The sequence below is a fragment of the Macaca mulatta genome, chromosome 6 (assembly GCF_049350105.2).
Source record: "Macaca mulatta isolate MMU2019108-1 chromosome 6, T2T-MMU8v2.0, whole genome shotgun sequence".
Lineage (NCBI taxonomy): Eukaryota > Metazoa > Chordata > Mammalia > Primates > Cercopithecidae > Macaca > Macaca mulatta.
This window is the reverse complement of record NC_133411.1, coordinates 479,916-505,540: the sequence shown is the minus strand read 5'-3', so window position 1 is coordinate 505,540 and position 25,625 is coordinate 479,916.

Sequence of the window (25,625 nt, the reverse complement as noted above, 5' to 3'; positions counted from 1 at the left end):
CCCCGCGATCGGGCTCCCAGCCGCCAACCCAGGCCGGCCCCCCTGGCTTCTGGGAGCCCCATCGCCGGGGGGTCAGGCACGCCCCCCGATCGGGCTCCCAGCCGCCACCCCCGGCCCGCCCCCCTGGCTTCTGGGAGCCCCATCGCCGGGGGGTCAGGCACCCCCCGCGATCGGGCTCCCAGCCGCCACCCCCGGCCCGCCCCCCTGGCTTCTGGGAGCCCCATCGCCGGGGGGTCAGGCACGCCCCCCGATCGGGCTCCCAGCCGCCACCCCCGGCCCGCCCCCCGGGCTTCTGGGAGCCCCGTCGCCGGGGGTGCAGGCACCCCCCGCGATCGGGCTCCCAGCCGCCACCCCCGGCCCGCCCCCCGGGCTTCTGGGAGCCCCGTCGCCGGGGGTGCAGGCACCCCCCGCGATCGGGCTCCCAGCCGCCACCCCCGGCCCGCCCCCCGGGCTTCTGGGAGCCCCGTCGCCGGGGGTGCAGGCACCCCCCGCGATCGGGCTCCCAGCCGCCACCCCCGGCCCGCCCCCCGGGCTTCTGGGAGCCCCGTCGCCGGGGGTGCAGGCACCCCCCGCGATCGGGCTCCCAGCCGCCACCCCCGGCCCGCCCCCCGGGCTTCTGGGAGCCCCATCGCCGGGGGTGCAGGCACCCCCCGCGATCGGGCTCCCAGCCGCCACCCCCGGCCCGCCCCCCGGGCTTCTGGGAGCCCCATCGCCGGGGGTGCAGGCACCCCCCGCGATCGGGCTCCCAGCCGCCACCCCCGGCCCGCCCCCCTGGCTTCTGGGAGCCTTGTGGACCCCCAGCCTCTTTCTCATATTCTGAGTAATATCATCTCCCCATCGGAAAATTTTCAACCCCTTCTCAGACGATTGTACACCCCCAGTGTGCACACCCTCAGAGGGAGTAACCCCCTCTTTATTAGGAGTCACATCAGCCTCTTCCTCCCTTAATATTCAGAACAGTATCCCACCGTTGTTTCTACTTCCAGTGAAACTGATTGTCATATCCTCCTCTCCCAAGCAGAAGTTGGAAACTCTGTCACGGGGGGTGTACACCGTTGTGATATAGAAATTAACATCGTCCTCTCCCGGGTTTACATCAGGAGCAAGTCTATTAATCATTAATATTAATAATTATATTAATATTAATAATAATTATTGATATTAATGATCACAATAAAGAGAGTAAAAATGAATACTGGTTTAAAAGGTTAACCATTTGTATTCATAATTATTAGTAATATCACTATTAATAATAATATTATGATATTAGCAATTAATGTGACTTAAATCAATACCCAGTGATGCTGGGAATACAATAATGATTAGTATTAGGAACTAATAATATTATTTGATGGCATTAATATTAATAATTAATTGAAAGCAGGCATAATCATGTATTGAAAATCATTATCCATAATTAATAATGGTATCTTATGAATTTTTAGTATCATTGATAATTATTAAAATCGATCATTGATGATTAATAATCATATTATTATTCCTCATTCCACAGGAAGTGTAAACCTACTTGTGATGCTGTTCTTAATAACCAGGGTCGGAAAGCAGGACTTTAGTTTTAATATCGCAGTAGGTGTACACTCAGCACGTGACACTGATCCTAATATGAACGGGGGTAGAGTATCACATGACTCCAATTATAGCAATGGATGGATAGCTACGTGGTAATATTGCTCCTAATATTCCCGGAAGAAGCCTTTGCTATTTGTCCGAATATGGCACTGAGGGGACAGTTTCTCTGAGATATAGTTCCTAGTATACGGAGTTGGAGAGGATGATAATAATTCACAGGATGTGTGCTCCCGCCCAGTGATATTGTAATTACTATCCTGGGAGGGAGAGGATGATATTGCACTCTGTACAGCAGGAGGCGTACACCCAGTCTGGGATATTGTTCTTAATATCCATGGAGGGGACAGGCTGATATTACTCGCAATGTGGCACAGGGTGGACATTCACCCTGTTTCATCCTGCTCAATATTCCAAGGCCGAGAGACAGATATTAATCTCAGTATCACAGACACTGGACAACCACTTGTGATACTCTTCCAAATATCCAGATCAGGTTGCCAGGAGTCACCCCCGGACGGCCCCCCTGACTTCTGGGAGCCCCATCGCGAGGGGGTCAGGCACCCCCCGCGATCGGGCTCCCAGCCGCCAACCCAGGCCGGCCCCCCTGGCTTCTGGGAGCCCCATCGCCGAGGGGTCAGGCACGCCCCCCGATCGGGCTCCCAGCCGCCACCCCCGGCCCGCCCCCCTGGCTTCTGGGAGCCCCATCGCCGGGGGTGCAGGCACCCCCCGCGATCGGGCTCCCAGCCGCCACCCCCGGCCCGCCCCCCTGGCTTCTGGGAGCCCCATCGCCGGGGGTGCAGGCACCCCCCGCGATCGGGCTCCCAGCCGCCACCCCCGGCCCGCCCCCCTGGCTCCCAGCCGCCACCCCCGGCCCGCCCCCCTGGCTTCTGGGAGCCCCATCGCCGGGGGTGCAGGCACCCCCCGCGATCGGGCTCCCAGCCGCCACCCCCGGCCCGCCCCCCTGGCTTCTGGGAGCCCCATCGCCGGGGGTGCAGGCACCCCCCGCGATCGGGCTCCCAGCCGCCACCCCCGGCCCGCCCCCCTGGCTTCTGGGAGCCCCATCGCCGGGGGTGCAGGCACCCCCCGCGATCGGGCTCCCAGCCGCCACCCCCGGCCCGCCCCCCTGGCTTCTGGGAGCCCCATCGCCGGGGGTGCAGGCACCCCCCGCGATCGGGCTCCCAGCCGCCACCCCCGGCCCGCCCCCCTGGCTTCTGGGAGCCCCATCGCCGGGGGTGCAGGCACCCCCCGCGATCGGGCTCCCAGCCGCCACCCCCGGCCCGCCCCCCTGGCTTCTGGGAGCCCCATCGCCGGGGGTGCAGGCACCCCCCGCGATCGGGCTCCCAGCCGCCACCCCCGGCCCGCCCCCCTGGCTTCTGGGAGCCTTGTGGACCCCCAGCCTCTTTCTCATATTCTGAGTAATATCATCTCCCCATCGGAAAATTTTCAACCCCTTCTCAGACGATTGTACACCCCCAGTGTGCACACCCTCAGAGGGAGTAACCCCCTCTTTATTAGGAGTCACATCAGCCTCTTCCTCCCTTAATATTCAGAACAGTATCCCACCGTTGTTTCTACTTCCAGTGAAACTGATTGTCATATCCTCCTCTCCCAAGCAGAAGTTGGAAACTCTGTCACGGGGGGTGTACACCGTTGTGATATAGAAATTAACATCGTCCTCTCCCGGGTTTACATCAGGAGCAAGTCTATTAATCATTAATATTAATAATTATATTAATATTAATAATAATTATTGATATTAATGATCACAATAAAGAGAGTAAAAATGAATACTGGTTTAAAAGGTTAACCATTTGTATTCATAATTATTAGTAATATCACTATTAATAATAATATTATGATATTAGCAATTAATGTGACTTAAATCAATACCCAGTGATGCTGGGAATACAATAATGATTAGTATTAGGAACTAATAATATTATTTGATGGCATTAATATTAATAATTAATTGAAAGCAGGCATAATCATGTATTGAAAATCATTATCCATAATTAATAATGGTATCTTATGAATTTTTAGTATCATTGATAATGATTAAAATCGATCATTGATGATTAATAATCATATTATTATTCCTCATTCCACAGGAAGTGTAAACCTACTTGTGATGCTGTTCTTAATAACCAGGGTCGGAAAGCAGGACTTTAGTTTTAATATCGCAGTAGGTGTACACTCAGCACGTGACACTGATCCTAATATGAACGGGGGTAGAGTATCACATGACTCCAATTATAGCAATGGATGGATAGCTACGTGGTAATATTGCTCCTAATATTCCCGGAAGAAGCCTTTGCTATTTGTCCGAATATGGCACTGAGGGGACAGTTTCTCTGAGATATAGTTCCTAGTATACGGAGTTGGAGAGGATGATAATAATTCACAGGATGTGTGCTCCCGCCCAGTGATATTGTAATTACTATCCTGGGAGGGAGAGGATGATATTGCACTCTGTACAGCAGGAGGCGTACACCCAGTCTGGGATATTGTTCTTAATATCCATGGAGGGGACAGGCTGATATTACTCGCAATGTGGCACAGGCTGGACATTCACCCTGTTTCATCCTGCTCAATATTCCAAGGCCGAGAGACAGATATTAATCTCAGTATCACAGACACTGGACAACCACTTGTGATACTCTTCCAAATATCCAGATCAGGTTGCCAGGAGTCACCCCCGGACGGCCCCCCTGACTTCTGGGAGCCCCATCGCGAGGGGGTCAGGCACCCCCCGCGATCGGGCTCCCAGCCGCCAACCCAGGCCGGCCCCCCTGGCTTCTGGGAGCCCCATCGCCGGGGGGTCAGGCACGCCCCCCGATCGGGCTCCCAGCCGCCACCCCCGGCCCGCCCCCCTGGCATCTGGGAGCCCCATCGCCGGGGGGTCAGGCACCCCCCGCGATCGGGCTCCCAGCCGCCACCCCCGGCCCGCCCCCCTGGCTTCTGGGAGCCCCATCGCCGGGGGGTCAGGCACGCCCCCCGATCGGGCTCCCAGCCGCCACCCCCGGCCCGCCCCCCTGGCTTCTGGGAGCCCCATCGCCGGGGGTGCAGGCACCCCCCGCGATCGGGCTCCCAGCCGCCACCCCCGGCCCGCCCCCCTGGCTTCTGGGAGCCCCATCGCCGGGGGTGCAGGCACCCCCCGCGATCGGGCTCCCAGCCGCCACCCCCGGCCCGCCCCCCTGGCTTCTGGGAGCCCCATCGCCGGGGGTGCAGGCACCCCCCGCGATCGGGCTCCCAGCCGCCACCCCCGGCCCGCCCCCCTGGCTTCTGGGAGCCCCATCGCCGGGGGTGCAGGCACCCCCCGCGATCGGGCTCCCAGCCGCCACCCCCGGCCCGCCCCCCTGGCTTCTGGGAGCCTTGTGGACCCCCAGCCTCTTTCTCATATTCTGAGTAATATCATCTCCCCATCGGAAAATTTTCAACCCCTTCTCAGACGATTGTACACCCCCAGTGTGCACACCCTCAGAGGGAGTAACCCCCTCTTTATTAGGAGTCACATCAGCCTCTTCCTCCCTTAATATTCAGAACAGTATCCCACCGTTGTTTCTACTTCCAGTGAAACTGATTGTCATATCCTCCTCTCCCAAGCAGAAGTTGGAAACTCTGTCACGGGGGGTGTACACCGTTGTGATATAGAAATTAACATCGTCCTCTCCCGGGTTTACATCAGGAGCAAGTCTATTAATCATTAATATTAATAATTATATTAATATTAATAATAATTATTGATATTAATGATCACAATAAAGAGAGTAAAAATGAATACTGGTTTAAAAGGTTAACCATTTGTATTCATAATTATTAGTAATATCACTATTAATAATAATATTATGATATTAGCAATTAATGTGACTTAAATCAATACCCAGTGATGCTGGGAATACAATAATGATTAGTATTAGGAACTAATAATATTATTTGATGGCATTAATATTAATAATTAATTGAAAGCAGGCATAATCATGTATTGAAAATCATTATCCATAATTAATAATGGTATCTTATGAATTTTTAGTATCATTGATAATGATTAAAATCGATCATTGATGATTAATAATCATATTATTATTCCTCATTCCACAGGAAGTGTAAACCTACTTGTGATGCTGTTCTTAATAACCAGGGTCGGAAAGCAGGACTTTAGTTTTAATATCGCAGTAGGTGTACACTCAGCACGTGACACTGATCCTAATATGAACGGGGGTAGAGTATCACATGACTCCAATTATAGCAATGGATGGATAGCTACGTGGTAATATTGCTCCTAATATCCCCGGAAGAAGCCTTTGCTATTTTTTCGAATATGGCACTGAGGGGACAGTTTCTCTGAGATATAGTTCCTAGTATACGGAGTTGGAGAGGATGATAATAATTCACAGGATGTGTGCTCCCGCCCAGTGATATTGTAATTACTATCCTGGGAGGGAGAGGATGATATTGCACTCTGTACAGCAGGAGGCGTACACCCAGTCTGGGATATTGTTCTTAATATCCATGGAGGGGACAGGCTGATATTACTCGCAATGTGGCACAGGCTGGACATTCACCCTGTTTCATCCTGCTCAATATTCCAAGGCCGAGAGACAGATATTAATCTCAGTATCACAGACACTGGACAACCACTTGTGATACTCTTCCAAATATCCAGATCAGGTTGCCAGGAGTCACCCCCGGACGGCCCCCCTGACTTCTGGGAGCCCCATCGCGAGGGGGTCAGGCACCCCCCGCGATCGGGCTCCCAGCCGCCAACCCAGGCCGGCCCCCCTGGCTTCTGGGAGCCCCATCGCCGGGGGGTCAGGCACGCCCCCCGATCGGGCTCCCAGCCGCCACCCCCGGCCCGCCCCCCTGGCATCTGGGAGCCCCATCGCCGGGGGGTCAGGCACCCCCCGCGATCGGGCTCCCAGCCGCCACCCCCGGCCCGCCCCCCTGGCTTCTGGGAGCCCCATCGCCGGGGGTGCAGGCACCCCCCGCGATCGGGCTCCCAGCCGCCACCCCCGGCCCGCCCCCCGGGCTTCTGGGAGCCCCGTCGCCGGGGGTGCAGGCACCCCCCGCGATCGGGCTCCCAGCCGCCACCCCCGGCCCGCCCCCCGGGCTTCTGGGAGCCCCGTCGCCGGGGGTGCAGGCACCCCCCGCGATCGGGCTCCCAGCCGCCACCCCCGGCCCGCCCCCCGGGCTTCTGGGAGCCCCGTCGCCGGGGGTGCAGGCACCCCCCGCGATCGGGCTCCCAGCCGCCACCCCCGGCCCGCCCCCCGGGCTTCTGGGAGCCCCGTCGCCGGGGGTGCAGGCACCCCCCGCGATCGGGCTCCCAGCCGCCACCCCCGGCCCGCCCCCCGGGCTTCTGGGAGCCCCGTCGCCGGGGGTGCAGGCACCCCCCGCGATCGGGCTCCCAGCCGCCACCCCCGGCCCGCCCCCCGGGCTTCTGGGAGCCCCATCGCCGGGGGTGCAGGCACCCCCCGCGATCGGGCTCCCAGCCGCCACCCCCGGCCCGCCCCCCGGGCTTCTGGGAGCCCCATCGCCGGGGGTGCAGGCACCCCCCGCGATCGGGCTCCCAGCCGCCACCCCCGGCCCGCCCCCCTGGCTTCTGGGAGCCTTGTGGACCCCCAGCCTCTTTCTCATATTCTGAGTAATATCATCTCCCCATCGGAAAATTTTCAACCCCTTCTCAGACGATTGTACACCCCCAGTGTGCACACCCTCAGAGGGAGTAACCCCCTCTTTATTAGGAGTCACATCAGCCTCTTCCTCCCTTAATATTCAGAACAGTATCCCACCGTTGTTTCTACTTCCAGTGAAACTGATTGTCATATCCTCCTCTCCCAAGCAGAAGTTGGAAACTCTGTCACGGGGGGTGTACACCGTTGTGATATAGAAATTAACATCGTCCTCTCCCGGGTTTACATCAGGAGCAAGTCTATTAATCATTAATATTAATAATTATATTAATATTAATAATAATTATTGATATTAATGATCACAATAAAGAGAGTAAAAATGAATACTGGTTTAAAAGGTTAACCATTTGTATTCATAATTATTAGTAATATCACTATTAATAATAATATTATGATATTAGCAATTAATGTGACTTAAATCAATACCCAGTGATGCTGGGAATACAATAATGATTAGTATTAGGAACTAATAATATTATTTGATGGCATTAATATTAATAATTAATTGAAAGCAGGCATAATCATGTATTGAAAATCATTATCCATAATTAATAATGGTATCTTATGAATTTTTAGTATCATTGATAATTATTAAAATCGATCATTGATGATTAATAATCATATTATTATTCCTCATTCCACAGGAAGTGTAAACCTACTTGTGATGCTGTTCTTAATAACCAGGGTCGGAAAGCAGGACTTTAGTTTTAATATCGCAGTAGGTGTACACTCAGCACGTGACACTGATCCTAATATGAACGGGGGTAGAGTATCACATGACTCCAATTATAGCAATGGATGGATAGCTACGTGGTAATATTGCTCCTAATATTCCCGGAAGAAGCCTTTGCTATTTGTCCGAATATGGCACTGAGGGGACAGTTTCTCTGAGATATAGTTCCTAGTATACGGAGTTGGAGAGGATGATAATAATTCACAGGATGTGTGCTCCCGCCCAGTGATATTGTAATTACTATCCTGGGAGGGAGAGGATGATATTGCACTCTGTACAGCAGGAGGCGTACACCCAGTCTGGGATATTGTTCTTAATATCCATGGAGGGGACAGGCTGATATTACTCGCAATGTGGCACAGGGTGGACATTCACCCTGTTTCATCCTGCTCAATATTCCAAGGCCGAGAGACAGATATTAATCTCAGTATCACAGACACTGGACAACCACTTGTGATACTCTTCCAAATATCCAGATCAGGTTGCCAGGAGTCACCCCCGGACGGCCCCCCTGACTTCTGGGAGCCCCATCGCGAGGGGGTCAGGCACCCCCCGCGATCGGGCTCCCAGCCGCCAACCCAGGCCGGCCCCCCTGGCTTCTGGGAGCCCCATCGCCGAGGGGTCAGGCACGCCCCCCGATCGGGCTCCCAGCCGCCACCCCCGGCCCGCCCCCCTGGCTTCTGGGAGCCCCATCGCCGGGGGTGCAGGCACCCCCCGCGATCGGGCTCCCAGCCGCCACCCCCGGCCCGCCCCCCTGGCTTCTGGGAGCCCCATCGCCGGGGGTGCAGGCACCCCCCGCGATCGGGCTCCCAGCCGCCACCCCCGGCCCGCCCCCCTGGCTCCCAGCCGCCACCCCCGGCCCGCCCCCCTGGCTTCTGGGAGCCCCATCGCCGGGGGTGCAGGCACCCCCCGCGATCGGGCTCCCAGCCGCCACCCCCGGCCCGCCCCCCTGGCTTCTGGGAGCCCCATCGCCGGGGGTGCAGGCACCCCCCGCGATCGGGCTCCCAGCCGCCACCCCCGGCCCGCCCCCCTGGCTTCTGGGAGCCCCATCGCCGGGGGTGCAGGCACCCCCCGCGATCGGGCTCCCAGCCGCCACCCCCGGCCCGCCCCCCTGGCTTCTGGGAGCCCCATCGCCGGGGGTGCAGGCACCCCCCGCGATCGGGCTCCCAGCCGCCACCCCCGGCCCGCCCCCCTGGCTTCTGGGAGCCCCATCGCCGGGGGTGCAGGCACCCCCCGCGATCGGGCTCCCAGCCGCCACCCCCGGCCCGCCCCCCTGGCTTCTGGGAGCCCCATCGCCGGGGGTGCAGGCACCCCCCGCGATCGGGCTCCCAGCCGCCACCCCCGGCCCGCCCCCCTGGCTTCTGGGAGCCCCATCGCCGGGGGTGCAGGCACCCCCCGCGATCGGGCTCCCAGCCGCCACCCCCGGCCCGCCCCCCTGGCTTCTGGGAGCCCCATCGCCGGGGGTGCAGGCACCCCCCGCGATCGGGCTCCCAGCCGCCACCCCCGGCCCGCCCCCCTGGCTTCTGGGAGCCCCATCGCCGGGGGTGCAGGCACCCCCCGCGATCGGGCTCCCAGCCGCCACCCCCGGCCCGCCCCCCTGGCTTCTGGGAGCCCCATCGCCGGGGGTGCAGGCACCCCCCGCGATCGGGCTCCCAGCCGCCACCCCCGGCCCGCCCCCCTGGCTTCTGGGAGCCCCATCGCCGGGGGTGCAGGCACCCCCCGCGATCGGGCTCCCAGCCGCCACCCCCGGCCCGCCCCCCTGGCTTCTGGGAGCCCCATCGCCGGGGGTGCAGGCACCCCCCGCGATCGGGCTCCCAGCCGCCACCCCCGGCCCGCCCCCCTGGCTTCTGGGAGCCCCATCGCCGGGGGTGCAGGCACCCCCCGCGATCGGGCTCCCAGCCGCCACCCCCGGCCCGCCCCCCTGGCTTCTGGGAGCCCCATCGCCGGGGGTGCAGGCACCCCCCGCGATCGGGCTCCCAGCCGCCACCCCCGGCCCGCCCCCCTGGCTTCTGGGAGCCCCATCGCCGGGGGTGCAGGCACCCCCCGCGATCGGGCTCCCAGCCGCCACCCCCGGCCCGCCCCCCTGGCTTCTGGGAGCCCCATCGCCGGGGGTGCAGGCACCCCCCGCGATCGGGCTCCCAGCCGCCACCCCCGGCCCGCCCCCCTGGCTTCTGGGAGCCCCATCGCCGGGGGTGCAGGCACCCCCCGCGATCGGGCTCCCAGCCGCCACCCCCGGCCCGCCCCCCTGGCTTCTGGGAGCCCCATCGCCGGGGGTGCAGGCACCCCCCGCGATCGGGCTCCCAGCCGCCACCCCCGGCCCGCCCCCCTGGCTTCTGGGAGCCCCATCGCCGGGGGTGCAGGCACCCCCCGCGATCGGGCTCCCAGCCGCCACCCCCGGCCCGCCCCCCTGGCTTCTGGGAGCCCCATCGCCGGGGGTGCAGGCACCCCCCGCGATCGGGCTCCCAGCCGCCACCCCCGGCCCGCCCCCCTGGCTTCTGGGAGCCCCATCGCCGGGGGTGCAGGCACCCCCCGCGATCGGGCTCCCAGCCGCCACCCCCGGCCCGCCCCCCTGGCTTCTGGGAGCCCCATCGCCGGGGGTGCAGGCACCCCCCGCGATCGGGCTCCCAGCCGCCACCCCCGGCCCGCCCCCCTGGCTTCTGGGAGCCCCATCGCCGGGGGTGCAGGCACCCCCCGCGATCGGGCTCCCAGCCGCCACCCCCGGCCCGCCCCCCTGGCTTCTGGGAGCCCCATCGCCGGGGGTGCAGGCACCCCCCGCGATCGGGCTCCCAGCCGCCACCCCCGGCCCGCCCCCCTGGCTTCTGGGAGCCCCATCGCCGGGGGTGCAGGCACCCCCCGCGATCGGGCTCCCAGCCGCCACCCCCGGCCCGCCCCCCTGGCTTCTGGGAGCCCCATCGCCGGGGGTGCAGGCACCCCCCGCGATCGGGCTCCCAGCCGCCACCCCCGGCCCGCCCCCCTGGCTTCTGGGAGCCCCATCGCCGGGGGTGCAGGCACCCCCCGCGATCGGGCTCCCAGCCGCCACCCCCGGCCCGCCCCCCTGGCTTCTGGGAGCCCCATCGCCGGGGGTGCAGGCACCCCCCGCGATCGGGCTCCCAGCCGCCACCCCCGGCCCGCCCCCCTGGCTTCTGGGAGCCCCATCGCCGGGGGTGCAGGCACCCCCCGCGATCGGGCTCCCAGCCGCCACCCCCGGCCCGCCCCCCTGGCTTCTGGGAGCCCCATCGCCGGGGGTGCAGGCACCCCCCGCGATCGGGCTCCCAGCCGCCACCCCCGGCCCGCCCCCCTGGCTTCTGGGAGCCCCATCGCCGGGGGTGCAGGCACCCCCCGCGATCGGGCTCCCAGCCGCCACCCCCGGCCCGCCCCCCTGGCTTCTGGGAGCCCCATCGCCGGGGGTGCAGGCACCCCCCGCGATCGGGCTCCCAGCCGCCACCCCCGGCCCGCCCCCCTGGCTTCTGGGAGCCCCATCGCCGGGGGTGCAGGCACCCCCCGCGATCGGGCTCCCAGCCGCCACCCCCGGCCCGCCCCCCTGGCTTCTGGGAGCCCCATCGCCGGGGGTGCAGGCACCCCCCGCGATCGGGCTCCCAGCCGCCACCCCCGGCCCGCCCCCCTGGCTTCTGGGAGCCCCATCGCCGGGGGTGCAGGCACCCCCCGCGATCGGGCTCCCAGCCGCCACCCCCGGCCCGCCCCCCTGGCTTCTGGGAGCCCCATCGCCGGGGGTGCAGGCACCCCCCGCGATCGGGCTCCCAGCCGCCACCCCCGGCCCGCCCCCCTGGCTTCTGGGAGCCCCATCGCCGGGGGTGCAGGCACCCCCCGCGATCGGGCTCCCAGCCGCCACCCCCGGCCCGCCCCCCTGGCTTCTGGGAGCCCCATCGCCGGGGGTGCAGGCACCCCCCGCGATCGGGCTCCCAGCCGCCACCCCCGGCCCGCCCCCCTGGCTTCTGGGAGCCCCATCGCCGGGGGTGCAGGCACCCCCCGCGATCGGGCTCCCAGCCGCCACCCCCGGCCCGCCCCCCTGGCTTCTGGGAGCCCCATCGCCGGGGGTGCAGGCACCCCCCGCGATCGGGCTCCCAGCCGCCACCCCCGGCCCGCCCCCCTGGCTTCTGGGAGCCCCATCGCCGGGGGTGCAGGCACCCCCCGCGATCGGGCTCCCAGCCGCCACCCCCGGCCCGCCCCCCTGGCTTCTGGGAGCCCCATCGCCGGGGGTGCAGGCACCCCCCGCGATCGGGCTCCCAGCCGCCACCCCCGGCCCGCCCCCCTGGCTTCTGGGAGCCCCATCGCCGGGGGTGCAGGCACCCCCCGCGATCGGGCTCCCAGCCGCCACCCCCGGCCCGCCCCCCTGGCTTCTGGGAGCCCCATCGCCGGGGGTGCAGGCACCCCCCGCGATCGGGCTCCCAGCCGCCACCCCCGGCCCGCCCCCCTGGCTTCTGGGAGCCTTGTGGACCCCCAGCCTCTTTCTCATATTCTGAGTAATATCATCTCCCCATCGGAAAATTTTCAACCCCTTCTCAGACGATTGTACACCCCCAGTGTGCACACCCTCAGAGGGAGTAACCCCCTCTTTATTAGGAGTCACATCAGCCTCTTCCTCCCTTAATATTCAGAACAGTATCCCACCGTTGTTTCTACTTCCAGTGAAACTGATTGTCATATCCTCCTCTCCCAAGCAGAAGTTGGAAACTCTGTCACGGGGGGTGTACACCGTTGTGATATAGAAATTAACATCGTCCTCTCCCGGGTTTACATCAGGAGCAAGTCTATTAATCATTAATATTAATAATTATATTAATATTAATAATAATTATTGATATTAATGATCACAATAAAGAGAGTAAAAATGAATACTGGTTTAAAAGGTTAACCATTTGTATTCATAATTATTAGTAATATCACTATTAATAATAATATTATGATATTAGCAATTAATGTGACTTAAATCAATACCCAGTGATGCTGGGAATACAATAATGATTAGTATTAGGAACTAATAATATTATTTGATGGCATTAATATTAATAATTAATTGAAAGCAGGCATAATCATGTATTGAAAATCATTATCCATAATTAATAATGGTATCTTATGAATTTTTAGTATCATTGATAATGATTAAAATCGATCATTGATGATTAATAATCATATTATTATTCCTCATTCCACAGGAAGTGTAAACCTACTTGTGATGCTGTTCTTAATAACCAGGGTCGGAAAGCAGGACTTTAGTTTTAATATCGCAGTAGGTGTACACTCAGCACGTGACACTGATCCTAATATGAACGGGGGTAGAGTATCACATGACTCCAATTATAGCAATGGATGGATAGCTACGTGGTAATATTGCTCCTAATATTCCCGGAAGAAGCCTTTGCTATTTGTCCGAATATGGCACTGAGGGGACAGTTTCTCTGAGATATAGTTCCTAGTATACGGAGTTGGAGAGGATGATAATAATTCACAGGATGTGTGCTCCCGCCCAGTGATATTGTAATTACTATCCTGGGAGGGAGAGGATGATATTGCACTCTGTACAGCAGGAGGCGTACACCCAGTCTGGGATATTGTTCTTAATATCCATGGAGGGGACAGGCTGATATTACTCGCAATGTGGCACAGGCTGGACATTCACCCTGTTTCATCCTGCTCAATATTCCAAGGCCGAGAGACAGATATTAATCTCAGTATCACAGACACTGGACAACCACTTGTGATACTCTTCCAAATATCCAGATCAGGTTGCCAGGAGTCACCCCCGGACGGCCCCCCTGACTTCTGGGAGCCCCATCGCGAGGGGGTCAGGCACCCCCCGCGATCGGGCTCCCAGCCGCCAACCCAGGCCGGCCCCCCTGGCTTCTGGGAGCCCCATCGCCGGGGGGTCAGGCACGCCCCCCGATCGGGCTCCCAGCCGCCACCCCCGGCCCGCCCCCCTGGCATCTGGGAGCCCCATCGCCGGGGGGTCAGGCACCCCCCGCGATCGGGCTCCCAGCCGCCACCCCCGGCCCGCCCCCCTGGCTTCTGGGAGCCCCATCGCCGGGGGGTCAGGCACGCCCCCCGATCGGGCTCCCAGCCGCCACCCCCGGCCCGCCCCCCTGGCTTCTGGGAGCCCCATCGCCGGGGGTGCAGGCACCCCCCGCGATCGGGCTCCCAGCCGCCACCCCCGGCCCGCCCCCCTGGCTTCTGGGAGCCCCATCGCCGGGGGTGCAGGCACCCCCCGTGATCGGGCTCCCAGCCGCCACCCCCGGCCCGCCCCCCTGGCTTCTGGGAGCCCCATCGCCGGGGGTGCAGGCACCCCCCGCGATCGGGCTCCCAGCCGCCACCCCCGGCCCGCCCCCCTGGCTTCTGGGAGCCCCATCGCCGGGGGTGCAGGCACCCCCCGCGATCGGGCTCCCAGCCGCCACCCCCGGCCCGCCCCCCTGGCTTCTGGGAGCCTTGTGGACCCCCAGCCTCTTTCTCATATTCTGAGTAATATCATCTCCCCATCGGAAAATTTTCAACCCCTTCTCAGACGATTGTACACCCCCAGTGTGCACACCCTCAGAGGGAGTAACCCCCTCTTTATTAGGAGTCACATCAGCCTCTTCCTCCCTTAATATTCAGAACAGTATCCCACCGTTGTTTCTACTTCCAGTGAAACTGATTGTCATATCCTCCTCTCCCAAGCAGAAGTTGGAAACTCTGTCACGGGGGGTGTACACCGTTGTGATATAGAAATTAACATCGTCCTCTCCCGGGTTTACATCAGGAGCAAGTCTATTAATCATTAATATTAATAATTATATTAATATTAATAATAATTATTGATATTAATGATCACAATAAAGAGAGTAAAAATGAATACTGGTTTAAAAGGTTAACCATTTGTATTCATAATTATTAGTAATATCACTATTAATAATAATATTATGATATTAGCAATTAATGTGACTTAAATCAATACCCAGTGATGCTGGGAATACAATAATGATTAGTATTAGGAACTAATAATATTATTTGATGGCATTAATATTAATAATTAATTGAAAGCAGGCATAATCATGTATTGAAAATCATTATCCATAATTAATAATGGTATCTTATGAATTTTTAGTATCATTGATAATGATTAAAATCGATCATTGATGATTAATAATCATATTATTATTCCTCATTCCACAGGAAGTGTAAACCTACTTGTGATGCTGTTCTTAATAACCAGGGTCGGAAAGCAGGACTTTAGTTTTAATATCGCAGTAGGTGTACACTCAGCACGTGACACTGATCCTAATATGAACGGGGGTAGAGTATCACATGACTCCAATTATAGCAATGGATGGATAGCTACGTGGTAATATTGCTCCTAATATTCCCGGAAGAAGCCTTTGCTATTTGTCCGAATATGGCACTGAGGGGACAGTTTCTCTGAGATATAGTTCCTAGTATACGGAGTTGGAGAGGATGATAATAATTCACAGGATGTGTGCTCCCGCCCAGTGATATTGTAATTACTATCCTGGGAGGGAGAGGATGATATTGCACTCTGTACAGCAGGAGGCGTACACCCAGTCTGGGATATTGTTCTTAATATCCATGGAGGGGACAGGCTGATATTACTCGCAATGTGGCACAGGCTGGACATTCACCCTGTTTCATCCTGCTCAATATTCCAAGGCCGAGAGACAGATATTAATCTCAGTATCACAGACACTGGACAACCACTTGTGATACTCTTCCAAATATCCAGATCAGGTTGCCAGGAGTCACCCCCGGACGGCCCCCCTGACTTCTGGGAGCCCCATCGCGAGGGGGTCAGGCACCCCCCGCGATCGGGCTCCCAGCCGCCAACCCAGGCCGGCCCCCCTGGCTTCTGGGAGCCCCATCGCCGGGGGGTCAGGCACGCCCCCCGATCGGGCTCCCAGCCGCCACCCCCGGCCCGCCCCCCTGGCATCTGGGAGCCCCATCGCCGGGGGGTCAGGCACCCCCCGCGATCGGGCTCCCAGCCGCCACCCCCGGCCCGCCCCCCTGGCTTCTGGGAGCCCCATCGCCGGGGGGTCAGGCACGCCCCCCGATCGGGCTCCCAGCCGCCACCCCCGGCCCGCCCCCCTGGCTTCTGGGAGCCCCATCGCCGGGGGTGCAGGCACGCCCCCCGATCGGGCTCCCAGCCGCCACCCCCGGCCCGCCCCCCTGGCTTCTGGGAGCCCCATCGCCGGGGGTGCAGGCACCCCCCGCGATCGGGCTCCCAGCCGCCACCCCCGGCCCGCCCCCCTGGCTTCTGGGAGCCCCATCGCCGGGGGTGCAGGCACCCCCCGCGATCGGGCTCCCAGCCGCCACCCCCGGCCCGCCCCCCTGGCTTCTGGGAGCCCCATCGCCGGGGGTGCAGGCACCCCCCGCGATCGGGCTCCCAGCCGCCACCCCCGGCCCGCCCCCCTGGCTTCTGGGAGCCCCATCGCCGGGGGTGCAGGCACCCCCCGCGATCGGGCTCCCAGCCGCCACCCCCGGCCCGCCCCCCTGGCTTCTGGGAGCCCCATCGCCGGGGGTGCAGGCACCCCCCGCGATCGGGCTCCCAGCCGCCACCCCCGGCCCGCCCCCCTGGCTTCTGGGAGCCCCATCGCCGGGGGTGCAGGCACCCCCCGCGATCGGGCTCCCAGCCGCCACCCCCGGCCCGCCCCCCTGGCTTCTGGGAGCCCCATCGCCGGGGGTGCAGGCACCCCCCGCGATCGGGCTCCCAGCCGCCACCCCCGGCCCGCCCCCCTGGCTTCTGGGAGCCCCATCGCCGGGGGTGCAGGCACCCCCCGCGATCGGGCTCCCAGCCGCCACCCCCGGCCCGCCCCCCTGGCTTCTGGGAGCCCCATCGCCGGGGGTGCAGGCACCCCCCGCGATCGGGCTCCCAGCCGCCACCCCCGGCCCGCCCCCCTGGCTTCTGGGAGCCCCATCGCCGGGGGTGCAGGCACCCCCCGCGATCGGGCTCCCAGCCGCCACCCCCGGCCCGCCCCCCTGGCTTCTGGGAGCCCCATCGCCGGGGGTGCAGGCACCCCCCGCGATCGGGCTCCCAGCCGCCACCCCCGGCCCGCCCCCCTGGCTTCTGGGAGCCCCATCGCCGGGGGTGCAGGCACCCCCCGCGATCGGGCTCCCAGCCGCCACCCCCGGCCCGCCCCCCTGGCTTCTGGGAGCCCCATCGCCGGGGGTGCAGGCACCCCCCGCGATCGGGCTCCCAGCCGCCACCCCCGGCCCGCCCCCCTGGCTTCTGGGAGCCCCATCGCCGGGGGTGCAGGCACCCCCCGCGATCGGGCTCCCAGCCGCCACCCCCGGCCCGCCCCCCTGGCTTCTGGGAGCCCCATCGCCGGGGGTGCAGGCACCCCCCGCGATCGGGCTCCCAGCCGCCACCCCCGGCCCGCCCCCCTGGCTTCTGGGAGCCCCATCGCCGGGGGTGCAGGCACCCCCCGCGATCGGGCTCCCAGCCGCCACCCCCGGCCCGCCCCCCTGGCTTCTGGGAGCCCCATCGCCGGGGGTGCAGGCACCCCCCGCGATCGGGCTCCCAGCCGCCACCCCCGGCCCGCCCCCCTGGCTTCTGGGAGCCCCATCGCCGGGGGTGCAGGCACCCCCCGCGATCGGGCTCCCAGCCGCCACCCCCGGCCCGCCCCCCTGGCTTCTGGGAGCCCCATCGCCGGGGGTGCAGGCACCCCCCGCGATCGGGCTCCCAGCCGCCACCCCCGGCCCGCCCCCCTGGCTTCTGGGAGCCCCATCGCCGGGGGTGCAGGCACCCCCCGCGATCGGGCTCCCAGCCGCCACCCCCGGCCCGCCCCCCTGGCTTCTGGGAGCCCCATCGCCGGGGGTGCAGGCACCCCCCGCGATCGGGCTCCCAGCCGCCACCCCCGGCCCGCCCCCCTGGCTTCTGGGAGCCCCATCGCCGGGGGTGCAGGCACCCCCCGCGATCGGGCTCCCAGCCGCCACCCCCGGCCCGCCCCCCTGGCTTCTGGGAGCCCCATCGCCGGGGGTGCAGGCACCCCCCGCGATCGGGCTCCCAGCCGCCACCCCCGGCCCGCCCCCCTGGCTTCTGGGAGCCCCATCGCCGGGGGTGCAGGCACCCCCCGCGATCGGGCTCCCAGCCGCCACCCCCGGCCCGCCCCCCTGGCTTCTGGGAGCCCCATCGCCGGGGGTGCAGGCACCCCCCGCGATCGGGCTCCCAGCCGCCACCCCCGGCCCGCCCCCCTGGCTTCTGGGAGCCCCATCGCCGGGGGTGCAGGCACCCCCCGCGATCGGGCTCCCAGCCGCCACCCCCGGCCCGCCCCCCTGGCTTCTGGGAGCCCCATCGCCGGGGGTGCAGGCACCCCCCGCGATCGGGCTCCCAGCCGCCACCCCCGGCCCGCCCCCCTGGCTTCTGGGAGCCCCATCGCCGGGGGTGCAGGCACCCCCCGCGATCGGGCTCCCAGCCGCCACCCCCGGCCCGCCCCCCTGGCTTCTGGGAGCCCCATCGCCGGGGGTGCAGGCACCCCCCGCGATCGGGCTCCCAGCCGCCACCCCCGGCCCGCCCCCCTGGCTTCTGGGAGCCCCATCGCCGGGGGTGCAGGCACCCCCCGCGATCGGGCTCCCAGCCGCCACCCCCGGCCCGCCCCCCTGGCTTCTGGGAGCCCCATCGCCGGGGGTGCAGGCACCCCCCGCGATCGGGCTCCCAGCCGCCACCCCCGGCCCGCCCCCCTGGCTTCTGGGAGCCCCATCGCCGGGGGTGCAGGCACCCCCCGCGATCGGGCTCCCAGCCGCCACCCCCGGCCCGCCCCCCTGGCTTCTGGGAGCCCCATCGCCGGGGGTGCAGGCACCCCCCGCGATCGGGCTCCCAGCCGCCACCCCCGGCCCGCCCCCCTGGCTTCTGGGAGCCCCATCGCCGGGGGTGCAGGCACCCCCCGCGATCGGGCTCCCAGCCGCCACCCCCGGCCCGCCCCCCTGGCTTCTGGGAGCCCCATCGCCGGGGGTGCAGGCACCCCCCGCGATCGGGCTCCCAGCCGCCACCCCCGGCCCGCCCCCCTGGCTTCTGGGAGCCCCATCGCCGGGGGTGCAGGCACCCCCCGCGATCGGGCTCCCAGCCGCCACCCCCGGCCCGCCCCCCTGGCTTCTGGGAGCCCCATCGCCGGGGGTGCAGGCACCCCCCGCGATCGGGCTCCCAGCCGCCACCCCCGGCCCGCCCCCCTGGCTTCTGGGAGCCCCATCGCCGGGGGTGCAGGCACCCCCCGCGATCGGGCTCCCAGCCGCCACCCCCGGCCCGCCCCCCTGGCTTCTGGGAGCCCCATCGCCGGGGGTGCAGGCACCCCCCGCGATCGGGCTCCCAGCCGCCACCCCCGGCCCGCCCCCCTGGCTTCTGGGAGCCCCATCGCCGGGGGTGCAGGCACCCCCCGCGATCGGGCTCCCAGCCGCCACCCCCGGCCCGCCCCCCTGGCTTCTGGGAGCCCCATCGCCGGGGGTGCAGGCACCCCCCGCGATCGGGCTCCCAGCCGCCACCCCCGGCCCGCCCCCCTGGCTTCTGGGAGCCCCATCGCCGGGGGTGCAGGCACCCCCCGCGATCGGGCTCCCAGCCGCCACCCCCGGCCCGCCCCCTGGCTTCTGGGAGCCCCATCGCCGGGGGTGCAGGCACCCCCCGCGATCGGGCTCCCAGCCGCCACCCCCGGCCCGCCCCCCTGGCTTCTGGGAGCCCCATCGCCGGGGGTGCAGGCACCCCCCGCGATCGGGCTCCCAGCCGCCACCCCCGGCCCGCCCCCCTGGCTTCTGGGAGCCCCATCGCCGGGGGTGCAGGCACCCCCCGCGATCGGGCTCCCAGCCGCCACCCCCGGCCCGCCCCCCTGGCTTCTGGGAGCCCCATCGCCGGGGGTGCAGGCACCCCCCGCGATCGGGCTCCCAGCCGCCACCCCCGGCCCGCCCCCCTGGCTTCTGGGAGCCCCATCGCCGGGGGTGCAGGCACCCCCCGCGATCGGGCTCCCAGCCGCCACCCCCGGCCCGCCCCCCTGGCTTCTGGGAGCCCCATCGCCGGGGGTGCAGGCACCCCCCGCGATCGGGCTCCCAGCCGCCACCCCCGGCCCGCCCCCCTGGCTTCTGGGAGCCCCATCGCCGGGGGTGCAGGCACCCCCCGCGATCGGGCTCCCAGCCGCCACCCCCGGCCCGCCCCCCTGGCTTCTGGGAGCCCCATCGCCGGGGGTGCAGGCACCCCCCGCGATCGGGCTCCCAGCCGCCACCCCCGGCCCGCCCCCCTGGCTTCTGGGAGCCCCATCGCCGGGGGTGCAGGCACCCCCCGCGATCGGGCTCCCAGCCGCCACCCCCGGCCCGCCCCCCTGGCTTCTGGGAGCCCCATCGCCGGGGGTGCAGGCACCCCCCGCGATCGGGCTCCCAGCCGCCACCCCCGGCCCGCCCCCCTGGCTTCTGGGAGCCCCATCGCCGGGGGTGCAGGCACCCCCCGCGATCGGGCTCCCAGCCGCCACCCCCGGCCCGCCCCCCTGGCTTCTGGGAGCCCCATCGCCGGGGGTGCAGGCACCCCCCGCGATCGGGCTCCCAGCCGCCACCCCCGGCCCGCCCCCCTGGCTTCTGGGAGCCCCATCGCCGGGGGTGCAGGCACCCCCCGCGATCGGGCTCCCAGCCGCCACCCCCGGCCCGCCCCCCTGGCTTCTGGGAGCCCCATCGCCGGGGGTGCAGGCACCCCCCGCGATCGGGCTCCCAGCCGCCACCCCCGGCCCGCCCCCCTGGCTTCTGGGAGCCCCATCGCCGGGGGTGCAGGCACCCCCCGCGATCGGGCTCCCAGCCGCCACCCCCGGCCCGCCCCCCTGGCTTCTGGGAGCCCCATCGCCGGGGGTGCAGGCACCCCCCGCGATCGGGCTCCCAGCCGCCACCCCCGGCCCGCCCCCCTGGCTTCTGGGAGCCCCATCGCCGGGGGTGCAGGCACCCCCCGCGATCGGGCTCCCAGCCGCCACCCCCGGCCCGCCCCCCTGGCTTCTGGGAGCCCCATCGCCGGGGGTGCAGGCACCCCCCGCGATCGGGCTCCCAGCCGCCACCCCCGGCCCGCCCCCCTGGCTTCTGGGAGCCCCATCGCCGGGGGTGCAGGCACCCCCCGCGATCGGGCTCCCAGCCGCCACCCCCGGCCCGCCCCCCTGGCTTCTGGGAGCCCCATCGCCGGGGGTGCAGGCACCCCCCGCGATCGGGCTCCCAGCCGCCACCCCCGGCCCGCCCCCCTGGCTTCTGGGAGCCCCATCGCCGGGGGTGCAGGCACCCCCCGCGATCGGGCTCCCAGCCGCCACCCCCGGCCCGCCCCCCTGGCTTCTGGGAGCCCCATCGCCGGGGGTGCAGGCACCCCCCGCGATCGGGCTCCCAGCCGCCACCCCCGGCCCGCCCCCCTGGCTTCTGGGAGCCCCATCGCCGGGGGTGCAGGCACCCCCCGCGATCGGGCTCCCAGCCGCCACCCCCGGCCCGCCCCCCTGGCTTCTGGGAGCCCCATCGCCGGGGGTGCAGGCACCCCCCGCGATCGGGCTCCCAGCCGCCACCCCCGGCCCGCCCCCCTGGCTTCTGGGAGCCCCATCGCCGGGGGTGCAGGCACCCCCCGCGATCGGGCTCCCAGCCGCCACCCCCGGCCCGCCCCCCTGGCTTCTGGGAGCCCCATCGCCGGGGGTGCAGGCACCCCCCGCGATCGGGCTCCCAGCCGCCACCCCCGGCCCGCCCCCCTGGCTTCTGGGAGCCCCATCGCCGGGGGTGCAGGCACCCCCCGCGATCGGGCTCCCAGCCGCCACCCCCGGCCCGCCCCCCTGGCTTCTGGGAGCCCCATCGCCGGGGGTGCAGGCACCCCCCGCGATCGGGCTCCCAGCCGCCACCCCCGGCCCGCCCCCCTGGCTTCTGGGAGCCCCATCGCCGGGGGTGCAGGCACCCCCCGCGATCGGGCTCCCAGCCGCCACCCCCGGCCCGCCCCCCTGGCTTCTGGGAGCCCCATCGCCGGGGGTGCAGGCACCCCCCGCGATCGGGCTCCCAGCCGCCACCCCCGGCCCGCCCCCCTGGCTTCTGGGAGCCCCATCGCCGGGGGTGCAGGCACCCCCCGCGATCGGGCTCCCAGCCGCCACCCCCGGCCCGCCCCCCTGGCTTCTGGGAGCCCCATCGCCGGGGGTGCAGGCACCCCCCGCGATCGGGCTCCCAGCCGCCACCCCCGGCCCGCCCCCCTGGCTTCTGGGAGCCCCATCGCCGGGGGTGCAGGCACCCCCCGCGATCGGGCTCCCAGCCGCCACCCCCGGCCCGCCCCCCTGGCTTCTGGGAGCCCCATCGCCGGGGGTGCAGGCACCCCCCGCGATCGGGCTCCCAGCCGCCACCCCCGGCCCGCCCCCCTGGCTTCTGGGAGCCCCATCGCCGGGGGTGCAGGCACCCCCCGCGATCGGGCTCCCAGCCGCCACCCCCGGCCCGCCCCCCTGGCTTCTGGGAGCCCCATCGCCGGGGGTGCAGGCACCCCCCGCGATCGGGCTCCCAGCCGCCACCCCCGGCCCGCCCCCCTGGCTTCTGGGAGCCCCATCGCCGGGGGTGCAGGCACCCCCCGCGATCGGGCTCCCAGCCGCCACCCCCGGCCCGCCCCCCTGGCTTCTGGGAGCCCCATCGCCGGGGGTGCAGGCACCCCCCGCGATCGGGCTCCCAGCCGCCACCCCCGGCCCGCCCCCCTGGCTTCTGGGAGCCTTGTGGACCCCCAGCCTCTTTCTCATATTCTGAGTAATATCATCTCCCCATCGGAAAATTTTCAACCCCTTCTCAGACGATTGTACACCCCCAGTGTGCACACCCTCAGAGGGAGTAACCCCCTCTTTATTAGGAGTCACATCAGCCTCTTCCTCCCTTAATATTCAGAACAGTATCCCACCGTTGTTTCTACTTCCAGTGAAACTGATTGTCATATCCTCCTCTCCCAAGCAGAAGTTGGAAACTCTGTCACGGGGGGTGTACACCGTTGTGATATAGAAATTAACATCGTCCTCTCCCGGGTTTACATCAGGAGCAAGTCTATTAATCATTAATATTAATAATTATATTAATATTAATAATAATTATTGATATTAATGATCACAATAAAGAGAGTAAAAATGAATACTGGTTTAAAAGGTTAACCATTTGTATTCATAATTATTAGTAATATCACTATTAATAATAATATTATGATATTAGCAATTAATGTGACTTAAATCAATACCCAGTGATGCTGGGAATACAATAATGATTAGTATTAGGAACTAATAATATTATTTGATGGCATTAATATTAATAATTAATTGAAAGCAGGCATAATCATGTATTGAAAATCATTATCCATAATTAATAATGGTATCTTATGAATTTTTAGTATCATTGATAATTATTAAAATCGATCATTGATGATTAATAATCATATTATTATTCCTCATTCCACAGGAAGTGTAAACCTACTTGTGATGCTGTTCTTAATAACCAGGGTCGGAAAGCAGGACTTTAGTTTTAATATCGCAGTAGGTGTACACTCAGCACGTGACACTGATCCTAATATGAACGGGGGTAGAGTATCACATGACTCCAATTATAGCAATGGATGGATAGCTACGTGGTAATATTGCTCCTAATATTCCCGGAAGAAGCCTTTGCTATTTGTCCGAATATGGCACTGAGGGGACAGTTTCTCTGAGATATAGTTCCTAGTATACGGAGTTGGAGAGGATGATAATAATTCACAGGATGTGTGCTCCCGCCCAGTGATATTGTAATTACTATCCTGGGAGGGAGAGGATGATATTGCACTCTGTACAGCAGGAGGCGTACACCCAGTCTGGGATATTGTTCTTAATATCCATGGAGGGGACAGGCTGATATTACTCGCAATGTGGCACAGGCTGGACATTCACCCTGTTTCATCCTGCTCAATATTCCAAGGCCGAGAGACAGATATTAATCTCAGTATCACAGACACTGGACAACCACTTGTGATACTCTTCCAAATATCCAGATCAGGTTGCCAGGAGTCACCCCCGGACGGCCCCCCTGACTTCTGGGAGCCCCATCGCGAGGGGGTCAGGCACCCCCCGCGATCGGGCTCCCAGCCGCCAACCCAGGCCGGCCCCCCTGGCTTCTGGGAGCCCCATCGCCGGGGGGTCAGGCACGCCCCCCGATCGGGCTCCCAGCCGCCACCCCCGGCCCGCCCCCCTGGCATCTGGGAGCCCCATCGCCGGGGGGTCAGGCACCCCCCGCGATCGGGCTCCCAGCCGCCACCCCCGGCCCGCCCCCCTGGCTTCTGGGAGCCCCATCGCCGGGGGGTCAGGCACGCCCCCCGATCGGGCTCCCAGCCGCCACCCCCGGCCCGCCCCCCTGGCTTCTGGGAGCCCCATCGCCGGGGGTGCAGGCACGCCCCCCGATCGGGCTCCCAGCCGCCACCCCCGGCCCGCCCCCCTGGCTTCTGGGAGCCCCATCGCCGGGGGTGCAGGCACCCCCCGCGATCGGGCTCCCAGCCGCCACCCCCGGCCCGCCCCCCTGGCTTCTGGGAGCCCCATCGCCGGGGGTGCAGGCACCCCCCGCGATCGGGCTCCCAGCCGCCACCCCCGGCCCGCCCCCCTGGCTTCTGGGAGCCCCATCGCCGGGGGTGCAGGCACCCCCCGCGATCGGGCTCCCAGCCGCCACCCCCGGCCCGCCCCCCTGGCTTCTGGGAGCCCCATCGCCGGGGGTGCAGGCACCCCCCGCGATCGGGCTCCCAGCCGCCACCCCCGGCCCGCCCCCCTGGCTTCTGGGAGCCCCATCGCCGGGGGTGCAGGCACCCCCCGCGATCGGGCTCCCAGCCGCCACCCCCGGCCCGCCCCCCTGGCTTCTGGGAGCCCCATCGCCGGGGGTGCAGGCACCCCCCGCGATCGGGCTCCCAGCCGCCACCCCCGGCCCGCCCCCCTGGCTTCTGGGAGCCCCATCGCCGGGGGTGCAGGCACCCCCCGCGATCGGGCTCCCAGCCGCCACCCCCGGCCCGCCCCCCTGGCTTCTGGGAGCCCCATCGCCGGGGGTGCAGGCACCCCCCGCGATCGGGCTCCCAGCCGCCACCCCCGGCCCGCCCCCCTGGCTTCTGGGAGCCCCATCGCCGGGGGTGCAGGCACCCCCCGCGATCGGGCTCCCAGCCGCCACCCCCGGCCCGCCCCCCTGGCTTCTGGGAGCCCCATCGCCGGGGGTGCAGGCACCCCCCGCGATCGGGCTCCCAGCCGCCACCCCCGGCCCGCCCCCCTGGCTTCTGGGAGCCCCATCGCCGGGGGTGCAGGCACCCCCCGCGATCGGGCTCCCAGCCGCCACCCCCGGCCCGCCCCCCTGGCTTCTGGGAGCCCCATCGCCGGGGGTGCAGGCACCCCCCGCGATCGGGCTCCCAGCCGCCACCCCCGGCCCGCCCCCCTGGCTTCTGGGAGCCCCATCGCCGGGGGTGCAGGCACCCCCCGCGATCGGGCTCCCAGCCGCCACCCCCGGCCCGCCCCCCTGGCTTCTGGGAGCCCCATCGCCGGGGGTGCAGGCACCCCCCGCGATCGGGCTCCCAGCCGCCACCCCCGGCCCGCCCCCCTGGCTTCTGGGAGCCCCATCGCCGGGGGTGCAGGCACCCCCCGCGATCGGGCTCCCAGCCGCCACCCCCGGCCCGCCCCCCTGGC